The sequence below is a fragment of the Lithobates pipiens genome, unplaced genomic scaffold, assembly GCF_037356315.1.
Source record: "Lithobates pipiens isolate NorthernLeopardFrog02 unplaced genomic scaffold, aLitPip1_a1.2 Scaffold_19, whole genome shotgun sequence".
Taxonomy (NCBI): domain Eukaryota; kingdom Metazoa; phylum Chordata; class Amphibia; order Anura; family Ranidae; genus Lithobates; species Lithobates pipiens.
Window position 1 is genome coordinate 71101657 of NW_027507764.1, and position 22741 is coordinate 71124397.

Below are 22741 nucleotides of genomic sequence, written 5' to 3' on the forward strand. Positions count from 1 at the left end.
GGGGCCGAGTGATACAGTGAGCGGCTACAGCCGCCAGCTGTATCACGGGAAGCGCCCCCGCAAGTACTCCACACCTTGCGGAGGGGAGGGGCGGAGACAGCCGCCGAGGGACCCCAGAAGACCGGGTTCCACTCTGCACAAAACAAGCTTCACAGTGGAGATAAGTATAGCAGGTTTATTATTTAAAAAAAAAAAAAAATCATTCCCTTTAGTGACCTAAGGTCACCTTTTACAAAAAATAAAATGTACATCTTTTTGCAGGAAAAAAATAAATGTACATTATTTTTTTTATATAGCATCCTATGAAGCAGTGCACCCACGAATCAGCAGATCACAGGTGCAATGACAGGGCCCTGCAGAGTCTCTGTAAACGGTCTGCCCAGACCTCCAATACGGGCCGGCAGTTACTGAATGGCAGGAAGCGTCAAACTACGAAGGTGCTCACCAGCGCCCCCGTAGTTCATTAAAGAGGAACTGCAGTCTGCTCGCATCATCTGTAATAAAAACTTTTGCCATTCTGAAGCTTCCCTCCAACCACTTTGTATAATATATATATATATATATATATATATATATATATATATATATATATATATATATACTGTGATTCTGTACTTGCCAAATATGCTGCAGAAATCTCCCTCCACTGAGTCTGCCTGCAACCATTTTAACTGTGGGCAGCTGAAGCTGCTGCCTGTTTACTTCCTGGCACACCTCCAGCTCTTCAGCTCTCATTGGCCCTCTTATGAGTCGCCCCCCTCCCTTCCTGGCAAACACTCAGGAGAGATAGAGAGTTGTGCATGATGTCATAAGCCCAGGTTTTTACCAGACAAGTAACAGGAAGTGGGCTGTATAAGGTTTTACTGGCAGAAAAAAAAAATATGTTTTACTATCCAAAGTTAACAAGGGCAGAAGATTTAATAAATGGAAAGATGAAAAAAAATGACTGAAGTTCTGCTTTAAGAACTACAAGCCATCTACCGCAAAGGCTGATGGTACTTGTAGTCTAAAACTGTAAATGAATGATGCGGTTGTGTGAGCGGAGATTTGCACAGCCAAACTGTTTTAAAATTGTGAAAGCAGGTGTGGGGAGAAGATCCCCGCCTGTTGTCACAGAGTGGGGAGCACTGGTGGCGGGTGAACAGGAGAATGTTACACCCTAAATATGGGTGTAATATGCTCCTTAAGGTTAAAAAGTGTTTAACCCCAAAAAATAAATATTCTGGTACCTTAAAGCAGATTACACAGCACAGTGCTTGTGCTATGTAATCTGCCCCCCCCCCCCCCCCCCCCCAAACTGTAAAAAAAAATAAAATAAACCACACACACACACACACACCCCTGAACCCGGCACTTCCTGTATCCACTCTCTAAACAGACCACGATAACCCAGGGCAGCTTAGTCCTAATCACCGTGGTCAAAGTGTCTCCCTCCGTCAGACGTAGCTGTCCCTTCTGCTCTTCTCTCCCCCCTCCTTCCTGCACGTCAGCGTCTTCTGTGTCTCTCTCCCTCTAGCCCCCCCGCTACTACCATTACAAACCCCCCCCCCCCCCCCACACACACACACACACACCACTAAATTGTCCCTGCCTGTCCCTCTTAGAGGCTGGCATACTACACTATCAAAGTCCTTTGTAAAAATAAGCGCTCTAAATACCTCTTCAGAGTGGTCTTCAGGTCGGTCACGTCACTCGCGGCCTCTTTACAGCTCCAAGACATTGCTTCTGTGGGAGGTCACGTGATCTCCCCAACTGACGTCAGAGGGAGATCATGGCTCCTCCCACAAAAGCAATGTCTCTGAGCTGTAAAGCGTCCTCGAGTGACGTGACCGGCCTGAAGAAAACTCTAAAGAGGTATGCCAGCCTCTAATAGGGACTGGCAGTGAATAATATGTTAGAGTTAACAAACACTTTAACTTATCTTTTAAAGGCGACGGCTGAATGCGAAGCTTCTCCAAAACTTTGTTTTTGGTTAGAATAAGAAAGGGTTAGAACTAGGGATGCACCGATATATCAGCCGCCAACAATTATCTTCCGAAAATAGGGTTATTGGCATTATGCCAAAAGGGAAAAAAAAAGCCGATAATGGCATGCTGCATCCTATTGGCTTCAATGCAAAAAACACCCCCTCCCATTGGCTGCAATGCAAAAACACCCCCCCACTGACTGAATTTTGGTATTGGTCCAGAATTTTCATTTTGGTGCACCACTCGTTAGAACCTCTGTCCAAACTTTTCCACTACCGAGGTCTAAAGTCAGAGGATCCTCTCGTACTTCTTTCCCAACTGGGGGTCACCAAGGCAGGAAGTGAAATATCCTTACTTATAGGCACACATTAAAGTCCTTAAAAAAAAAAAATAGGAATCCCAGTGTAAGCTCCAAAACCCAACACTGAGCTAAGGATTCTCTGGGTGTCTGAGCTGCCAGTCACCAATGCTGCCACATGGGAGTCACTTGCGCCCCGTGCCCCGAAGTATCAGGCATTTCTATTCATTCTTGGCAATGGGGGGGGGGGGGGGGGGGAATGGAGGAAAGGCGAGTGAGGATGTTGGGAGTGCGGATGTTGGGCAGTCCCATTGCTTTGCTCTGCCTGAGTACAGCCCAGACTCAACATTCACAGCTTCAAATCCAAGTTTTAATATTTATTCTTCAAGAAAAGAACGCTATAAAGACCCGACAGAATATCTTCTAATAAATAGCATGGCATTTTCTTGTGCATTCTATTCCCTGTGCACCGTTTACATCTGGAATATTGCAGCTCCACATCCGCCTCTATTTTATTAAAACAAACGAATACCCAAACAGATGGAGCTACGGGACAGCGCAAAGGTTTATTGGAATAGGAAAAAGAGACACATGGGCTTTTACTATAAAGAATGCCATTTTTCTCTTTTTATAATCTCTGTACAATCGTTTTGTAGAGTCATTATTGTACACTTATAATAATGAAAGCACAATATAAAATTTCATAGCATTAAGGCAACTTACTAAATCTGGAGCAGATGCGTATGGCAACCAATCAGCTCCTAGTTTCAAACTTGTGCAGTGACACTTTGAAAATAAAAACTAGAAGATGATTGGTTGCCATTCAGTGCTGCTCCAGTCTTCATGAATTCTCCCAGCAGTGTTTATTTTTTTTTTTTTTTTTTATATATATATAATGACAAAGTAAAAACATTTCAATGTATAGTCCATTCTTTAACCTGCTCTGACCAACCAAAACCCTGTGCATTTCTCCAGAGTTCTAGATAGAAAAGGGGTGATGGGCACCAAGATCCGAGATAGTGAAGATGTTAAATATTAACATTTTGTTTGCAGGACATCTCCCTCTGGAGTCTATATACATATTTAGGACATGGCAGTAAATAAGGACTGTGCAAAACATCCCAATCCATCCCATTCAACATCAGATTTTAACGGCCTGAGGCTTCCTTTTGTTTGTGCATACATTTCCCCATTATTGTACAGCATTATGGCAGATGTTGGTGCCATACAATAATTATTATGAAGGAGAATAGCAAACACTGACTTGAAGGCACACACAATGTCAAAAGACATGCAGGTAGGTTAATTGGCCCTAATATATGAATGGGGACCTTTGATTGTGGGCCCCTTGAGGGTAGGGACCGATGTGAGTGTGCAATGTACTGGGATAGGGACAATTGTAGACACTCACTCAGGTTGAGCTGGATGGACTGGTGTCTTTATTCAACCTTACTAACTATGTAACTTACACATCCACTAAAAAGCAGTGGCTGCGATCTTACAAGGTGTAGGGCGCCCCCAATCCCCCAAATGTGGCCCCTGACAGCTCCATGCTGGAGAAGGCGATCGGAGACTGAGGACATGTCACATAAGACTCCTAGAGGTTATACTCTTAAGTAGATGCCTCCACTACTGACAGCAAGGGATTGCACAGCAAGCATCAAAGGGCCTGCATGTGGCCCTAGGACCACCGATTGGGCACCAGGGACCTAGAGAGTCAGAAAACCTTTACCCCATTTTTTGTTCAGTTGAAGCTTGAAATACAGCCCCTTCTGACATTCCATTACAGTAGGTAGAGGATTTTAAAGTACCTAGGAGTAATGATATCTCGACAGGCCTCAGAAATTACCTCTGCGACATGCGGCCGAAGTTGAAGTCATGGGAATCTTTACCGTTATCTTTATTGAGACGCATTCATCTTTTGAAAATGAAAATTCCAAACTTGACATACTTCCTCAGTGGATCCCTAGATCTTTTTTCGTAAGCCCCTTGATCAATTAATTTTCCTCTTTTATATGGGGTACAAAAAAATCCTACATATAAGTTCACCACCCTGATGTGTCCCCGTAATCAGGGTGGTCTAGCTTTTCCAGATCTCTAAGTATTTTCTAGCTACTCAGCTGGTGACATCCGCATGGTGGCTATGTCCAGATCTATCCAACCCTTCCATTCGGTTGGAAACTGCAGTGGTAGAATCTATAGAAGCTCTTAAGGTTTTTTTATTCAAAGGCCCTCGGGCCCCTCATCATCTGACCCCTTCAACGCTTACTACTATTCGAGCTCAGGGGGCTGGCCTTAGATGCGAGCAATACCCTACAGCAGCAATTTCTCCAAATGCCCCCCTCTGGTTGAATGTTTATTTAAAAAACTGGAGTAAATCAGAACCCATTGTATGGACGAAATAAAATGTTTCTCAGGTTGTTATCAATCAGAAGTTATCTTCCTTTTCTTTACTCACCTTAAACTTTACCCAGTTCCCATCTGTTTAGATATTATCACCTTTCCCATGCCTTCAACGTCCAGTTCCCATAAGCTAATCCAATGATTGAACAATCTATTTTGGAAACGGTACTTCGGTCCGACTGTTCGGAGAAACCGACTTCCACATTGTATTCTCATTTAATTACAGTGTCTCCCAGTGTTAGAGGGTCTTAAGGCTAGATGGCTGTGGGACATTCCAGATTTAGATAATGATGATTGGGATGATGTGCGGGATGTTCCTTTTCGATCTTTGGTCTCACTGAGAGACCGTTTGATTCCATTCAAATTGATGCATAGAGCTTATTTTATACCATACTGACTTCACAAGATGAATCCTATGCGCTCCTCTGACTGTTGGCAGTGTGGTACGGCTCTGGGAGATTTCTCACACATCTTCTGGGCCTGTCCATATATTGTAGGTTTTTGGGTGGAGATGGTAGCTTTGTTCAATTCCATCTTGTACACCCCTATGCTGGTCTCCATGTCAGTATGTTTGTGGGTTTGGTTAAGGATATCCTTCCTGCAGAGGCAGAGCGGACATTCGCTGACATTACAGAGGAACCTTGGTTTACGAGTAAAGTGGTTAACAAGCTTTTTGAAAGATGAGCAACTTTTTTTTTTATTCTGACTCGCTTTGCGAGCGTTGTCTCGCAAAATGAGCAGAATTCAAGCTAATGGGTGGTGCAGTACCGCATTTGGCCAGAGGTGCCGGGGACAGGAGCCGGTTCGGAGCCATTCAGAAATACTCAGTTTGAGCGTTTCCGAACTTTTCCAAGTTCATCCGAACTGTCAACAAGTATTTCTGAGGCCGCGTACACACGGGCAGACTGTATGGCCTACTTAGTCCGTCGAAACACATTTCAGCGGACAGTCCGCTCGTGTGTGGGCTTCAGCGGACTTTTTCAGCGGACAGTCTGGCGTACTAAGTATTTCGGATTTTTCGAAATTCTGTCCGTCATACTTTGGTTTCAGCGGACAATCCGCTCGTCAGTAGGCTAGTTCGACGGACTAAGAATGGCGCATGCTCAGAAAGGATTTACACGGCGGAAGGGTGCATTGCTGTGTATTGGACTTCCTATTTCTAGTCCCGTCGTACGTGCTGTACACGTCATCGCGCAAACTTTCGACGGACTGTTTGTGCATCCGTGTGTGGTCAAGTCCGTTCATTCGAAAGTATGGCGGACTGTCCGTTGGATTGTATGACGGACCAAGTAGGCCATACAGTCCGCTCGTGTGTACGTGGCCTTAGTCTCCCTGGCACCCCCCCACCTCTGGCCACATGCGGTATTGCATGTAATAGAAGTCAATGCGGAACGAATTTTCTTTGTTTCCATTGACTTCTATGGGGAAACTCGCTTTGATATGCAAGTGCTTTGGATTACAAGGATTCTCCTGGAATGGATTATGCTCATAATCCAAGGATCCACTGTACTTTGTTTTATGCTAGAAAAGCTATTGCCCTGTATTGGAGGAAACCTTTTCTGCCCACTCTTATACTGGAAACAACTGATTAATAAATTTACCACTACATAGAGATACTTATGTGAACAGAGGTTGTCCACACATGAAAAGTTTATGTGCCAAGTGGTTGGAGGAGCCTTGCATGGCATCCACCAACAATATTCATTTTTAATCTATAATAATCATTTTTTTTTATATGATACTGATATTGTCATGTAGACAAAGGATTATTGAGGATATGATTTTCTAAAGATATATATGAGCTGGCAGATCATGTGGGGACGTAAAAGGTCCTATGCTTTAGATACTATTTTTTTACTTTGATCACTAATCTATATACTAGATAGAAAATGAGTAATGTGATTCTATGAAGATATGAAGGATGAATATATACTTTGATCAACATGTATTGTGTTTTGTACAGCATCTGTGTTAGTGACTACAGAACAAACTTGAAAAAAAATAAAAATAACCATGGCAGACGTTCTCCTGCCCAAGCAAACTGGAGAAAATGCACTGGCTGGTCGCTTTCACTTACCGCTGAGGGATGCTTAATGTACCCCCCCCCCCCCCCCCCCTCGTAACTAGTATTGTTAGTCTTCTAGTAAAGTTTATTGACACTAAACCGGTCAGGATTCTCTTTTGTTCTACAACTCATAATGGAGAAATAAATGCTACATTTAAAAGGGCTTATCTCCACTGGCTACAAAACAGCGCCATTGGGGTTTAGGGATTTTGTGTCTGACCTTGAAAAACGCCCACAAACAACTTTGTATAACCACGATAATGTGCAGACCGAAGCATTGTGACGCATTAAAAAAAAAAAGGACAGCAAAGTGGGGCAACCTTTTAACCCAAGAGTGGTCACAAAAAAAAAAAAAAAAAAAAAGGCACACAATGCAAGTGTTCAATACATGCCATCAGTGGTGACAATCCCTTAGAATGGCTGTCGCTGGGTCTTTTATATAAATCCACTAGTTTGCTATGTGATCCCCTGATGAGAGAAAATCCGGGTGCTCTCATTTATCTCACCACTCCATCATTGGTGGGGAAGAGCCCAATCTGGTTCTTGGATGATTCTAGTCTGTGTCTATCTTAAGAACTACAAGTGTCAGCAAGCATTAGTAAACCGATACTCTCTATTCGCACCCATAGATGATCAATAATTGTCCAACAGTCCATACTACAGGATATCCCTCCCTATAATCTATATAGGTGATCAATAATTGTCCGATGATCCATATTATAGAACTTTCTTCCCCATGATCTATACTATAGGCCATTTCACTGTAAATGACCAATAATTGTCAAACAATTTATACTATAGTACATTCCGCTCTAAGATCTATATCGGTGATCAAACAAATACCATAGGGCATGCCTCCATATGATCTATAGAGGTTCTCAAACCAAATAAAAAATAAAATAAAATTGATTAATACTATAGGACTTGCCTCACTACGAGAGATAGAGAAGATAGATATAATCAAAAATCGATCAATAGTATAGGACAGTGGTGAACTTTGGCACCCCAGATGTTTTGAAACTACATTTCCCATGATGCTTATGCACTGTAGTTGAGCATCATGGGAAATGTAATTCCAAAACATCTGGGGTGCCAAGGTTCCCCATCACTGGTATAGGACATTCCTCCCAATGATCTCTTCAGGTCAGTGGTTCTCCACCTCAGTCCTCAAGTACCTCCTATGGGCCATGATTTCAGGTTTTCCTTTACTTTGCACAGCTGCTTTAAAATCAATATCAATGACTTTGCATTGATGAGAGCTATTTTATCCAAGGGAACTTCCCAAAACATGGCTTGTTGGGGGGTACCTGAGGTTGAGAACCACTGATCTATAAACATTCCTTCCTATGATCTATATACAGTAGGTGTTCCATAATATAGCACATTCCTCTTCTGAGAGGGAAAAAAAAAAAAAAAAAAAATTATTATATATATATATATATATATATATATATATATATATATATATATATATATATATATATATATAAATAAATTATTTCTTTCAATGAATAAGTACCGTACTGGTGACCCCACCACAATGGGGATAAAACTTTTCGCAGAACGGAGTTTAACAAGACACGTGCCCACTCATTAAATATACAAGAAAAGCGGTTTAACCTTAAACTATGTAGAGGGTTCTTTACTGTAAGAGTGGTGAGGATGTGGCATTCCCTTCCACAGGCGGTGGTCTCAGTGGGAAGCATCAATAATTTCAAATAAAACTATTAGATAAACAGCTGAATAACCGCGACATACAGGGATATACAATGTAATACTGGCATATAAATCACACACATAGGTTGGACTCGATGGTCTTGGATGTCTTTTTTCAACCTCACCTACTATGTAACTATATAGGTGATCAATAATTGATGCATACTATAGGACACTCCTCACTATGATCTAGATAGGTAATCGATATTAAACAATAGTATAGGACATTTCTTGCTATGAGCTATAAACATTCCTCCCTATGAGCTATACGCAGTAGGTGATCCATACTATAGGACTTCCGTCTCTAAGATCTATATAGGTGATCAATACTATAAGACATTTCCTTCTATGATCTGTTCTTATGAGCTATATGGGTAAGCAATACTATAGAACATCCCTCCTTATAATCTATATAAGTGATCAATACTATATGGCACGTCTCCCTGTAATTTATATAGGTGATCAATAAATCAATACTATAGGGCTTTCCCTCCTATGAGCTATATGGGTGATCAATACTATAAGTCATTCCTCCCTATGATCTATATAGATGATCAATATTAAAGGACACCACCCCCCCCCCCCCCTAACTATATAGGTGATCGATAATTGTCCATTGATTTTCTACTATAGGACATTCCCCCATATGATGTATATTGGTGATCAATAATCGATGAATACATTCCCTCTTATGACAGTGTGATGGGGGGGGGGGGGTCATCCTATATGTAATAATATATGAGGGTGTATAGGACACCCAGCGATCTGTTATATATATATATATATATTATTCTCTCTATCTCTTCAGGGATTAGTCCCCCGCCCCCCGGTCGGTCAGAGAAGTGCGGCAGTGTCTCCCCCGATGGAGCGGCTCTCATGAGTCACCTCTGCCGGATGATCACAGCGGAGCACACACACAGCCCGATCATCATCCCATATCACAACCTGTAGCTCCTCCGGCCAATCACCGCTCCCCCTCTCCCGGCACAGAGATCAGGATACGCGGGAAGTCTCCCCCTCCCCCCGGAGCGTGGAGGTGAGGCGGACCCCGCGGACATACAATGATCGGAGGACATTCCATACAGACCTTCCACCGCACGAGCTCCGGATCACAGCAGCGCTGGGAACTGGACTCCCACACACCGAACTGAGCATGCGCAGTACTGCCGGCAGGAGGGGGGGCTCGGGGAATGTAGTCCGCAGGAGTCCTATGCGGCTTATGTTCTAGGTATAGATGGACTACATTTCCCACAATCCTCCGGGAGGAGCGCCGCACACAGGCGAGAGAGAAGTTTTTGTTGTTGTCGGTGTGGGTGCAGGTGGTGAGGACAGGGAGGGGGCGTGTCCTCTTCTGTGGGATAGTAACACCTACACCTTCTCTACAGGAGAGGAGACTCAGGAGAGGAGAGGAGCCGCTCACTGCATACAAGGCTGGGCTGACTGACTGCACACAGCCAGGGAAGGCGCTTATATTAATTGGCCTTTGTATTGTTAACATTTATTATTATAACTTATGAGGATGAAGAGTCAGCAGGTGTCGGTGTTGACCACTTCAGCCCCCGAAGATTTCACCCCCTTCCTGACCAGAGCACTCTTTGCGATTCAGCACTGCGTCGCTTTAACTGACAATTGCGCGGTCGTGCGATGTTACACCCAAACGAAATTGACGTCCTTATTTTCCCCACAAATAGAGATTTCTTTTGGTGGTATTTGATCGCCTCTGCGGTTTTATTTTTTGCGCTAAAAAACAAAATAGCAGCGACAATTTTAGAAAAAAAACACAATGAGGGTTATTTACTAAAGGAAAATCCACTTTGCACTGAAAGTGCACTTGGAAGTAAAGTCGCTGTAGATCCGAGGGGGACATACAAGGGAAAAAAAAAACAGCATTTTAGCTTGCACATGATTGGATGATAAAATCAGCAGAGCTTCCCCTCATTTCAGATCTACCCCTTAGATTTAAAGCAACTACACATCCAAGTGCACTTTCAGTGCAAAGTGGATTTGCCTTTTGTAAATAACCCCCATTATCTTTTACTTTTTGCTATAATAAATATCCCATTTTTTTTTTTTTAAACATTTTTTTCCTCAGTTTAGGCCAATACATATTCTTCTACATATTTTTTTTTTTTTAAATCGTAATAAATGTATATTGATTGGTTTACGCAAAAGGTTTACACCTACAAAATAGGGGATAGTTTTATGGCATTTTTATTATTATTATTATTTTTTTTTTTTTTACTAGTAATGGCAGCGATCTGTTATTTTTTATCGGGACTGGGATATTGAGGCGGACGCATCGGACACTTTTGAGACATTTTTGGGACCATACACATCTATATAGCAATCAGTGCTATAAAAATGCACTGATTACTGAAAAAATGTCACTGGCAGGGAAGGGGCTAACACCAGGGGGCCATCAAGGGGTTAAGTGTGTTCCCTCTCTGTGTTCTAACTGAAGGGGGGATGGGACTTGCTAGAGGAAGAGAGAGATCGGTGTTCATACTTTGTATATACACACGATCTGTCTCTTCTCCCCTCAGAGAACACACAGATCACAGTTCTCGCTGTGTCGCGAGCGATCGCAGGTGCCCGGCGATTGTCTCGCCCGCCGGGCACTCGCATTGGCTCTGGGGGCAAGCAGCGGGCGCATGCACATGCCTCCAGAGGCACGCTTGTGCCCCTAGTGGCCACAGGGAAAAGCGACATAACATAACGTTGTTTCGCCCAGCCGTGCCATTCTGCTGCAGTAAGATATTCACCACTTGTCTATCGGGGTCATTCTTACATTTTTTTCCGCACTCATGCGTAAATCTGATTTTTATTTATTTATTTTTCTCGAAAATCACTATACACTCGCAAACAAGTATATATTATCTGAAAGCAAAGACTCCAGAGAATAAAATAGTGGCAGTTGCATTTTTTTGCAGGACATTTGCACAATTGTTTATTAAAACTTTCAGGGAAAAATTCACTAAAACGTGTTTTATTGCCCACAAACACAACATATTACCCAATTTTGATGAGGTATAAAAGATACCCAACATGTCAAGGCTTACAATTGTGAGTGGTTGTGAAATACGTATGGCCCCAAGACAACCCCTCCCCCTTTAAAACCATACTAGATGTGATGCTGCATCTGTCCCTCCGCCGTCTCTAAGGCCCTCCCCTTCACACAGACATTCCAATCAGATCTGTCTTTCGTTTTTTTTTAGGCGGACCCAATCGGAACCTCCTTTCTTCTTGTAAAAATAGAGAACCTGTTCTCAATCTTTTGCTGGCGGGAATTCCCCCATCAAAAGTCCGATGGAGCATACACACGGTCGCAATTTCTGACCAAAACTTCACATTGGACTTTTGTTGGCGGAATTTACGATTGTGTGTATGGGGCATTAAAATAAATCTACCATTAAAGTTATAGACTGATCATTTCTTTGTCAGCGGGCCAATGTACAAAATCAGCAGGGGAACACATACTTTTTTCCCTCACTCTAAAATAAAGTTCCCAGTAATGACAGTTAAAGAGGTTGTAAAGCTCCAAAAAAAAAAAAAAAAATGTCCCCTTTCACACGGGACAGATCCATAATGATCCGCCCCGTGATGATCCGCTCGCTCAGCGGGGATCGCTCTGTTTATCCCCCCTGAGCCGGCGGATGACAGGGCGGTCCTGGCACACTGTGCAGGGACCGCCCTGTCAGCTCTCCGCTCTCCTCTATGGGGGATCGGATGAGCACGGACCGTGTGTTCGTGTTCATCCGATCCGCTCTGCAGACGGATAGAAAAATTGTATTTTCCTCCGTCTGCAGAATCGGACCATTGCGCAGACACCCGCTATCCCATAGGGATGCATGTATGTCCGTATTTCATCCGCAAACGGATGGATGAAATACAGACATATGGTCCGCACGTGTGAAAGGGGCCTTTGACAAAGGCATAATGAGCTAGCGTGCATCGCATACTAGCTCATTATGAAATACTCACCTTAGAACAATTCCCTGGATCGGTGCTGGCACACTGCTGACAGGGCTGACATGTATCCCAGAGTTATTTCCGGGTTCGCGGGCTCCGACGCTATGATTAGCCAGAGCCGCGATTATGTTACTCCCACCCATGCGCACAGGAGCTGCTGGTCACAGCACAGGCGCTGAAGAAACGGCACAAGCTCTTATCTGTAAAGGCATGTTGAATATCTGTCATTGCTAAATAACTGAACAAACAAAATATATATAGTGTACACACAGAATGTGTAGTGTGTGTGTGTGTGTGTGTGTGTGTGTATATATATATATATACACACACACGCACAGATATTTGCAGAGAATAGGTGAAGGTACTCTCCTCTTCTGAGTAGGGATGAGCTCAGGCGTGTTCGCATGGAACACGTGCAGAGCCCGCCAGGAAGTCAGCACATCGCTGTGCTAATCACAGGCAGTGAGACATTGCCCCGATGTGCGGCTGCAGAGATCAGGCAATGTCACACTGCCTGTGACTTCCTGGCGGGCTCTGTACGTGTTCCATGCGAACACGCCTGAGCTCATCCCTACTTCTGAGTTACCCCTAGTCTCCATCCCTTACCCACCTCCGAGCATGGTCCCTTGGTTCTACCCCCTACCCACCAAATACCAAGTACTGCCCCTTTTAGAGAATATAAAGCCATGTATCATTTGTGGTGCAAAGTAGAGGTCGACCGATATATCGGCCAAAATTTGCCGTTTTTTAATTAATCGGCATCAGCCGATTGTGCTGATAAAAAGGCAGATTATAACTACAGAGCGACTTGCAAATGACTTCTGTAATAGAACTCAATGCAAGTTGCCTGAGTCATCAGTGAAGCCACTTGTTTCCTCTCTGGGCAGTCTGCCAAGAAAAGAGCAAAGAGATACAATGTTTACACTTCTGAATGAACTGAGTTCAGTGTGTAGAGTTCTCAGCTTAACCATTTAAAGAGGAAGTAAACCCTGATGGGTTTACTTCCTCTTTTTTTCCCTGCAAAGGTAAAGCATAATGGACTACTATGCATCGCATAGTAGCTCATTATGTGTCACTTACCTGACACAGGAGCCAGCGAAGTCGCCGCTGTCCCCTGTAGTCCGCCGCATCCATGTTGCTGGTGGCGTCTCGCAGCTCCGACGAATCACAGCGGCGCAGCCGCGATGACGTCACTCCCGCGCATGCGCACGGGAGTCGCGTCTCGCAGCTCCGCCGCTGCCATACGGCGAAGCCGCGATGATGTCACTCCCGCGCATGCGCACGGGAGTCGACAAATTAGGCAAATCCATTCTTGGATTTGCCGCATTTAGTGCGCCTGCGCGCCGCTGTCTACGGCGCATGCGCCGTAGACAGCGGTGCCCATTTTCGGGCTAATATCTCCTAAACCATATAGGTTTAGGAGATATTGCTTGGACCTACAGGTAAGCCTTAATCTAGGCTTACCTATAGGTCCAAGTTGTTTGGAAGGGTTTACTTCCTCTTTAAAGACCAAATCTTTTCAGACACTTGTTGCTTACAAGTAAAAATCCTGTATTTTCTGCCAGAAAATCACTTAGAACCCCCAAAAATTATATATATATATATATATATATATATATATATATATATATATATATATATATATATATATTAGCAGAGATCCTAGGGAATAAAATAGCGGTTGCAATATTTTATGTCACACGGCATTTGCGCATGATTTAAAAAAAAAATAAAGTTAGCCCATTTTTTTTTCATCCAAAAGTTTTGATTATCTGTTTTTATTTAATATTTTATATATATATATATATGTATATATATATATATATATATATATATATATATATATATATATATATATAATGTTTTTTGTTTTTTTATCTAAATCATACATACAAGTAAACTGATTGGAGGTTTGTTTTGTTTAATAAATGTTTAAATGTAAGAAATTTTCTGTATCATTTAGTAAGGCTGCTTTCACATTGGAGCAGGCAGGTGTTGACGGTAAAACGCTGCTAGTTTTAGCAGCGCTTTACCGTCATTTTAGCGGTGCTATTCGGCTGCTAGTGGGGCACATATAACCCAGCTAGCGGCCGAGGAAGAGGTTAAATGCGCCCGTGAAGCGCCACTGCCAAAGCGCATTGCATGCGCTTTGGCAGTGGTGCCCATTTATATCAATGGGCAGGAGTGGTGGAGGAGCGGTATACACCACTCCAAAGGTGCTGCTTGCAGGACTTTTTTTTTTTTTGCAAATATAGTTTTATTAGTATTTTGAACAAAGAAAACATACATTGGGAAAGCCCAAAAACAAAGAACAGTAAGTACAACAGGAGAGACAAAAGAGGTCGCAGCCTCACAGACACGCTATACAGGTATTGGCATGGGAACATATAGAATATCAGCAAAACATGTCCTACTCACTGGCCTTGGAGGCCAATCCCTCCAGGTCGGGACCGGCAAAGATGCCCCCGCCTCTTTATAGGAAGCGATCACGCCGAAGCCTAACCTAGCGCTTCGGCATAAGGTCATAGGAAGCATGATCGGAGACGCGGCCAAAAAAAAAAAAGAGAGTGAAGATTAAGGTAAAAGTGAAAGAAAAACAGAAAAAAGAGAAAAAAGGAAGAAAGGGGCGGGGGGGGGGGAAAGGAAGAGATGAGGGGAAAAGGTGGTGGGTAAGGGGGGGGGGGGGAGGGGAGGGAGGGGCAGGGCGGGATCAGCTTCTCCTACGCGGCATGTCAGACCCCAGTGGCAAGTGAATTAACGGCCAAATAGAGCTTTGCCCTCATCAGAGTATACAAACACGTTCCAGAGAGACCAAGTCTTTCGATAAGTCTCCTGCCGATCATGGGCTGTAAGCACCAGGTCTTCCATTTTATTTATATCCTCCACCTTCCTCACCCACATTGCCACTGAAGGCGGCGTCTGCTGTTTCCAAAGCAAGGGGATACAGGACTTGGCCGCATTCGTTAAGTGACGCAGTATCGATCGTGCGTATGTCCTAGGGGGTATGTCCGAAACATGCAGTAAGAAAAAGGCTGGGTCATTAGGGATCCGCCATTCTGTAAATTTCTGAGATATGGTCCGGACAGCGGCCCAGAACTCCGAAAGCTTAGGGCAGGACCAAAAAACATGAAAAATTGTGCCCCGTCCTTCACGACAGCGCCAGCAGCACTCAGATGTGTCAGGGTAGATAAGGTGAAGGCGACTAGGCGTCAGGTACCACCGGACAAGAATTTTGTAGTTCGTCTCTTGTATTTTGGTACAAATCGAGGACCGCAGAGCGAACCGCAGTATGTTGTTAATTTGAGGTTGCGTGAAAGTGCGGCCCAAGTCTGTCTCCCATTTAGTAAGACCCGCGACGTATGGTGGTTGAGCAGGTGTATTGAGTAGAACATACATTTTAGAAAGGATTCGGGAGATCGGTTCAGTGTCAGAACAGTATTCTTCAAAAGCAGTAAGTGGTCTGGTATAGTCTAGGGGGTTCGAGAGAGAATGAAGAAAGTGATGCAGGCGACTGGCGTTCCAAAAGTCCAGACCATACGAACCTAAGGGGTCCATAAGATCCGGGATGGAAGTCCAGCCATCCCGCATGACAAATTGAGAGGCCATAGAAAGACCGGAGTCCCGTAACGGTCGAAATTGTGCCTGTGATAGCCCCGGTGTAAAACCGGGGTTACCCAAAATTGGAGTCAGCGGGGACGTCGTGGTCGTCAGAGAATGTTGCAGTGCCGCCTTCGCGCCGTGAGAAATCGTGGTGCCTATGAGGGGGTGGGATTTCACCGCTCGTGGTAGTGCCTCATGGCACCAGAGAGCTGTCTTCAATGGAAAGGGGCACTGTTGTTGTTCAATTTGCGCCCATAGTTTAGTATCGAGATTACGTCCCCAGTCCAAAATCCTACCCAAGTGTACGGCAGAGTAGTATTGTTTAACGTCAGGGAGTGCCAACCCCCCATAAGATTTCGGCAGGGAGAGTTGGGATCGAGGTATCCGGGGCCGCTTCTGTGCCCAGACGAACCGGGTGAACAAGGTCTGTACCTGTTTAAAGTACGTGGGCGGAATCCTAATCGGCAGCGCCTGGAAGAGGTACAAAAATTTGGGCAAGATGCACATTTTCAGCAGATTGCACCTACCGAACCACGAATGGATCCCCCTTCGCCATGAGTCCAGAAGCAGCCTCACCTTAGCGAGGAGAGGGGGGAAATTTCGTTCATAGAGGTCCGAAAGGTTCGAGGGGATGCTAGTCCCGAGATAAGTCAGGGGCAGGACTTTTTTTAACATCCTGCCAGCGCATCGCCTCAGTGTGAAAGCACTCGGCGCTTCCACACTGAGACTGCAGGGGAGCCATTTTGCAGGCACTTTACAGGCGCTATTTTTAGCCCAAAAGCGCCTGAAAAACGCCCCAGTGTGAAAGGTGTCTAACTGTTAGATTTTATGAGATGAAAGGGGGAAAAAAAAATATCGGCCTAACATTTTGGGCCAAAAAAATCGGCATCATATATCAGCCATCGGCCTCCGTGATTTCTAAATATCGGCATCGGCCAGAGAACAACCCATATCGGTCGAGCTCTAGTGCGAAGTCATTTGTATGGAATTTGCTAATGATAACAATAAAAGCAGTAAAATAGATCCCCTGCAGCCAGCAGCTATAAATTCCCTCAGCGATAATAGACCTCCCCTGACAACCAAAGACTTCTGGCAACAATAGATATTCCAATTCTAGTAGTCAGCTTCAATAGACCCCCTCCCTTAGCAGTAGTCCCCCCCCCCCCAGCAACAGTAGATCCCACAGCAGACAGCAAGAAAAGACTTCCCAGCAACAATAGATCCCCAGCAACATCTTAGCATCCAGCATCAATAGACCCCTCTCTCAACAGTAGATTCCCCCCCCCCACAACATAGGACCCCCCCCCCCAGTAACAAATCCCCCACCAGCAAAAATAAGAGCTCCCCAGCGACCATAGACCTCCCTTTTGAAAATGAATCTGCCTATGCAAACAATAGATCCCCCAGCAGCCAGCAACAGTAGACCCCCCAGCACCCCTTGGCATTACTTAAGTTCAATTCTGGCGGTGCAGGAACTGCTTTTCTGCTGAAAAAAAGACCTGTGTGTGTGTATGTATATATACAGTTTATATATACTGTGTGTGTGTATATATATATATAGAGAGAGATATATCTATATATACACACAGTACAGTATGTATGTATTTTTTATTCTCAGTTGTCAGGACTGTCATATGGTAATGCTTTTATTTATTGTGTATGTCTTGATTTCCCCAGATGGGCCTGTAATCTGTCGATGTTGTGCTGTAATGTATTCTCCCTTTGATGCAAAATATATTTGCAATTATGGGCTCAGTTCCAGTAAGCACAAAGCTACTTTCATGTTTACCCAAAGAGGATAAAAATGAATGGAGGAAAGTATTTCCCTGCCCATCATTGGTGCCTGCATCTCTACAAGAACAAAGACAAGTTTCATCAACCAAATTTGTTCAGTAAAAGAAACTACTGAGAAACCATAGCGGCTGTTTGTGTCCCATTGGGAGATTGCCGTTCACTTCCTGCCCTAGAAACACAACAGGAAGTAAGAGGTTACAATATGAAGGGAGTTCCTCTCTTAGGGCCTGTGTGTCCACTCACTTTGGATTACTGTCAATGGTATCAGTTTGGGATGCTTCTGAGATCATTTAGAATTCATCGACAGTTGCATTTGACCTGTAGTTGACCTCTTTCTGGCCTGCGTTTGACCTGCTTAACCACTTGTATTATATATGTTAGCAGAATGGCACGGCTGGGCAAAGTAACATACCCATACGTTACTTTGAAATTCCCGCGGTGCGTGCGCCTGCTGCGAGCTCCGTGACCATGCCCCCAGGACCAGCGGACTCGATCGCCGCGGGGATACCCGCGATCATGTCACGGAGCTGAAGAACGGGGAGATGCCGATGTAAACAGCATCTCCCCGTTCTGCCTAATGACAGGACACTGATTGTCTGCTCCCTGTCATCGGGAGCAGCGATCAGTGTCACGTCACACAGCCCATCCCCCAGACAGTAAGAATCACTCCCCTAGGACACACTTGACCCCTCCCCGCCCCCTAGTGGTTAACCCCTTCACTGCCAGTGACATTTTTACAGTAATCAATGCAATTTTAAAACATTGATCGCCGTATTAATGCCAATGGTCCCAAAAATTTGTCAAAATTGTCCGATGTGTCCGCAATAATGTCACAGTCACGATAAAATTTGCTGATCGCTGCCATTACTAGTAAAAAAAAAAAATATTAATAAAAATGCCATAGAACTATCCCCTATTTTGTGGACGCTATAACTTTTGCGCAAACCAATCAATAAATGCTTATTGCGATTTTTTTTTTTTTTTTACCAAAAATATGTAAAAGAATACGTATCGGCCTAAACTGAGGAAAAAAAATGTTTTTTTATATATTTTTGGGGGATATTTATTATGGCAAAAAGTAAAAAATAATGCGTTTTTTTTCAAAATTTGGCTATTTTCTTGTTTCTAGTGCAAAAAATAAAAACCACAGTGGTGATCAAATACCACCAACAAAAAGATCTATTTGTGGGAAAAAAAAGGACATAAATTTTGTTTGGATGCAACGTCACACGACCGCGCAATAGTCAGTTAAAGCGACACAGTGCCGAATCGCAAAAAGTGCTCTGGTCAGGAAGGGGGTAAATTCTTCCGGGACTGAAGTGGTTAAAGCATGTTTTGCATTCCTATAGATTTGTATTGCAATGTTAAAGAGGAAGTAAACCCTGATGGGTTTACTTCCTCTTTAATTCCCTGCAAAGGTAAAGCATAATGGACTACTATGCATCGCATAGTAGTCCATTATGTGTCACTTACCTGACACAGGAGCCAGCAAAGTCACTGTTGTCCCCTGTAGTTCCGAACGTCCATCTTCTTGGTGGGTCTCGCTGCTCCGGCGCTGTGATTCGCAGGAGCAGCGATGATGTCACTCCAGCGATGATGCGCACGGGAGCCGACACTCACGGCATATCGCCGCGATCTGCGGCTTGCCCAGTGCGCCTGCGCGCCGCTGTCTACGGCGCATGCGCCGTAGACAGCGGTGGCTGTCTTCAGGTAAATATCTCCTAAACCTTATAGGTTTAGGAGATATTTCTTGGACCTACAGGTAAGCCTTAATCTAGGCTTACCTGTAGGTCAAAGTGTGTTGTAAGGGTTTACAACCACTTTAAAGAGGGATTCCACCAAAAAAAAAAAATATTAAAAGCCAGCAGCTATAAATACTACAGCTGCTGACTTTTAATAAATGGACACTCACCTGTCCCGGGTTCCAGCGATGCCGAGGCCGATCGATCGCTCGGCTCTCGGCTGCTGCCATCACCATTCTAGGTGAGGGAATCAGGAAGTGAAGCGAATCGGCTTCACTTCCCGGTTCCCTACTACGCATGCGCGAGTTGCGCAGCGCAATAGGAATTCACCGCGCTGTCACTGAGACCCGTGTGTGTCCCAGCAGACAGCGCGGCAGGACAGGAAATGGCGTAGACTCCCAAGGGAGTCTATGCCCGGACGTGGGTGTAAATACCTGTCTTTGACAGGTATCTCCACCCCCCTCCCCCCTGAAAGGTGCCAATTGTGACACCGGAGGGGGGGAGGGTTCCGATCAGCGGAGGTTCCACTTTAGGGTGGAACCCCGCTTTAAGTCAGCAGTAGAGCTGCACCATTAATCGTTAAGAACTGAAATCACAATCTTTTTCTCTTCCCGATCTTCAAAACATCATGTCACGATTCTTTTAACAAGTGCAGAGAGTTCTCACAGCTGGGGGACAAAAAACCAAACAGGCAACCTGCCAAGTTTTATCAAAACATAAAATAAGTAGAAACAAAGTATCTTTTCGTTCTTTCATCAATGAAAAGAACTCCTGCATGTAAATGAAGGAAGTTTACAGTTTAGTCATTTAAAGACCAAAACTTTTCTGACATTTGTTGATTACAAGTAAACATCATTATTTTCTTATTTTCTGCTAGAAAATTACTTGGAACACCCAAACATGATATATATATATATATATATATATATATTAGCAGAGACCCCATAGAATAAAATGGTGGTTGTTGCAATATTTTATGTCACACCGTATTTGTGCAGTGGTCTTTCAAAAGCAATAAAAAAATAAAATAATACACTTTAAAGCGGAGATTCACACAAAAATTGAACCCCTCTGCTTTTCCGAACCCTCCCCCACTCCTGTGTCACATTTGGCACCTTTCAGGAGGGGGGCGGATACCTGTCTAAGACAGGTATTTGCACCCACTTTCGGGCATAGACTCACACGGGAGTATATGCCTCTTCCTGTCCTGCCGCACTGTCTGCTGGCACACACACGGGTCCCAGAGACAGCAGGGACCAATCGGATTGCGCTGCGCGACGCATGCACAGTAGGGAACCAGGAAGTGAAGCCTCAAGGCTTCATTTCCTGACTCCCTTACGGAAGATGGCGGCAGCATCTGAGGATGGAGGAACGGTTCGGCCTCGGGTGCCGACATCGCTGGACCCTGGGACAGGTGAGTGTCCTTATTTTAAAAGTCAGCAGCTGCAGTATTTGTAGCTGCTGACCTTTAAAAAAAAAATTTGTGGGACTCCCGCTTTGATGAATAAAAAAAAAACTAAACATTAAAGTTATCCCAATTTTTTTTGTATAATGTGAAAGATGTTACACCGCGAGAATCGTAATCTTTATTCTAAGCAAAAAAATTGTGATTCCCATTTCCATCGGATAGGGTGCAGGCGCTGCCATTCTAATTAAGGGAAACCGGCAGTGGAGCCTTGCGGCTTCACTGCCCGTTTCCTACTGTGCATGTGTGAGTCGCGCGGCTCTTTGTGAATGGGGGGGTGGCTCGCCGAAGAAGAGGATATGACGTCCTGCCGCAGACCGGATGGATCGGAAGTACAGGCTGTACTTTACATAAAAAGGTAAGTTAGAAGAAAAAAACCTTTTTTTAACTTGCCAAAAACGAGGGGTGGAGAGGTGGTCTTAAGACCACCTCTCAAAAGTGGGTGGAACTCCACTTTAACCACTTTCCAACTGCTGCACACCGATATATATGGCAGCAGTGGGCAAATGGGCGTACCTGTACGTCCCCTTTAAGAGGCGGGGATAACAGGCGTGTGCCCACCGTGTACAGTGTGACCGTGCCTGCATGACCGGTGGACTCGATGTCCGCCGGTCTCCCGGCGTTCATGTCACGGAGCCTCAGAACGGGAAAGTGCCTATATCAGTGATTCTCAACCAGGGTTCCTCCAGAGGCTGCCTCTCGGGATTCTAATTTTTAGCAGGGGTTCCCCGGGACCAAAGAACTATTTCAAGGGTTTCTCCGTGTTGAAAAGGTTGAGAAAGGCTGGCCTATGTAAACAAGGCACTTCCCCGTTCTGGCTAGTGTCATGACAGAGATCACCGCACCCTTTCATCAGGAGGGGGGGATCACTGTCATGTGACTTGAAGCCCAACCCCCACACACAGTTGGACTCATGCCCTAGGACACACTTAACCCCTTCATTGGCCCCTAGTGGTTAACCTCTTCACTGCCAGTGTCATTTACACAGTTTATAGCACTGATCGCTATATAAATGACAATGGTCCCAAAACAGTGTCAAAATTGTCTGATGTGTCCGTCATAATGCCGCAGTCCTGATAAAAATCGCAGATTGCCACCATTACTAATAAAACATTTTTTTAAATAAAAATGCCATAAAACTATCCCCTATTTTGTAGATGTTTTTAAACTTTTGCGCAAACCAATCAATATACGCTTATTGCATTTTTTTTTAACCAAAAATATGTAGAAGAATACATATTGGCCTAAACTGAGGAAACAATTGTTTTTTTTATATATTTTTGGGAGATATTTATTATAGCAAAAAGTAAAAAATCCCCTGATGAAGTCACGTGACCCGTGACGAACACGCGTCGGGACACAGCGACCGGAAGTGACGTAGACCGAGCTCGTTTATACACTGTTTGTACAGACTGTTTGTTTGTGAGTATCTTTTAAACCTTTTAAATAAAAATAAACCTGTTGAAGCATTTTACACTATGGAGTATCCTTCCTCCATCTCTGCTTAAACCCATGCATATGCCATACCACTGAGGAACCCTGACTGCAATACCGCAGAGGAAATCCCCTTAAAGGGACCATAACATTGGTCAGGACCTGGGTACCCCACACTAAAGGGAAAATTCCGCTAAAAGGATCCCAAAGCTCTCTATATATACGCTGTTACCTTACAGCGGTAAGGTAAGGGGACATCCATTATTGGCATATACGGAGCCACGAAGG

General features: G+C 44.2%; 2 protein-coding genes across 10 annotated transcripts in view; one reads left to right on the forward strand and one right to left on the reverse strand.

The window, feature by feature from the left end:
* The window catches only part of CLDN12 (claudin 12), a 27294-nt gene extending 17611 nt beyond the window's left edge, over nt 1-9683 (reverse strand). The window contains exon 1 of the mRNA XM_077490882.1: nt 9537-9683. The gene's annotated coding sequence lies outside the window, so the exon portion shown is untranslated. The remainder of the gene's footprint in view (nt 1-9536) is intronic.
* ADAM22 (ADAM metallopeptidase domain 22) overlaps nt 1-22741 on the forward strand; it is a 462480-nt gene that overhangs the window by 265082 nt on the left and 174657 nt on the right. The gene's annotated exons all lie outside the window — the stretch shown is intronic.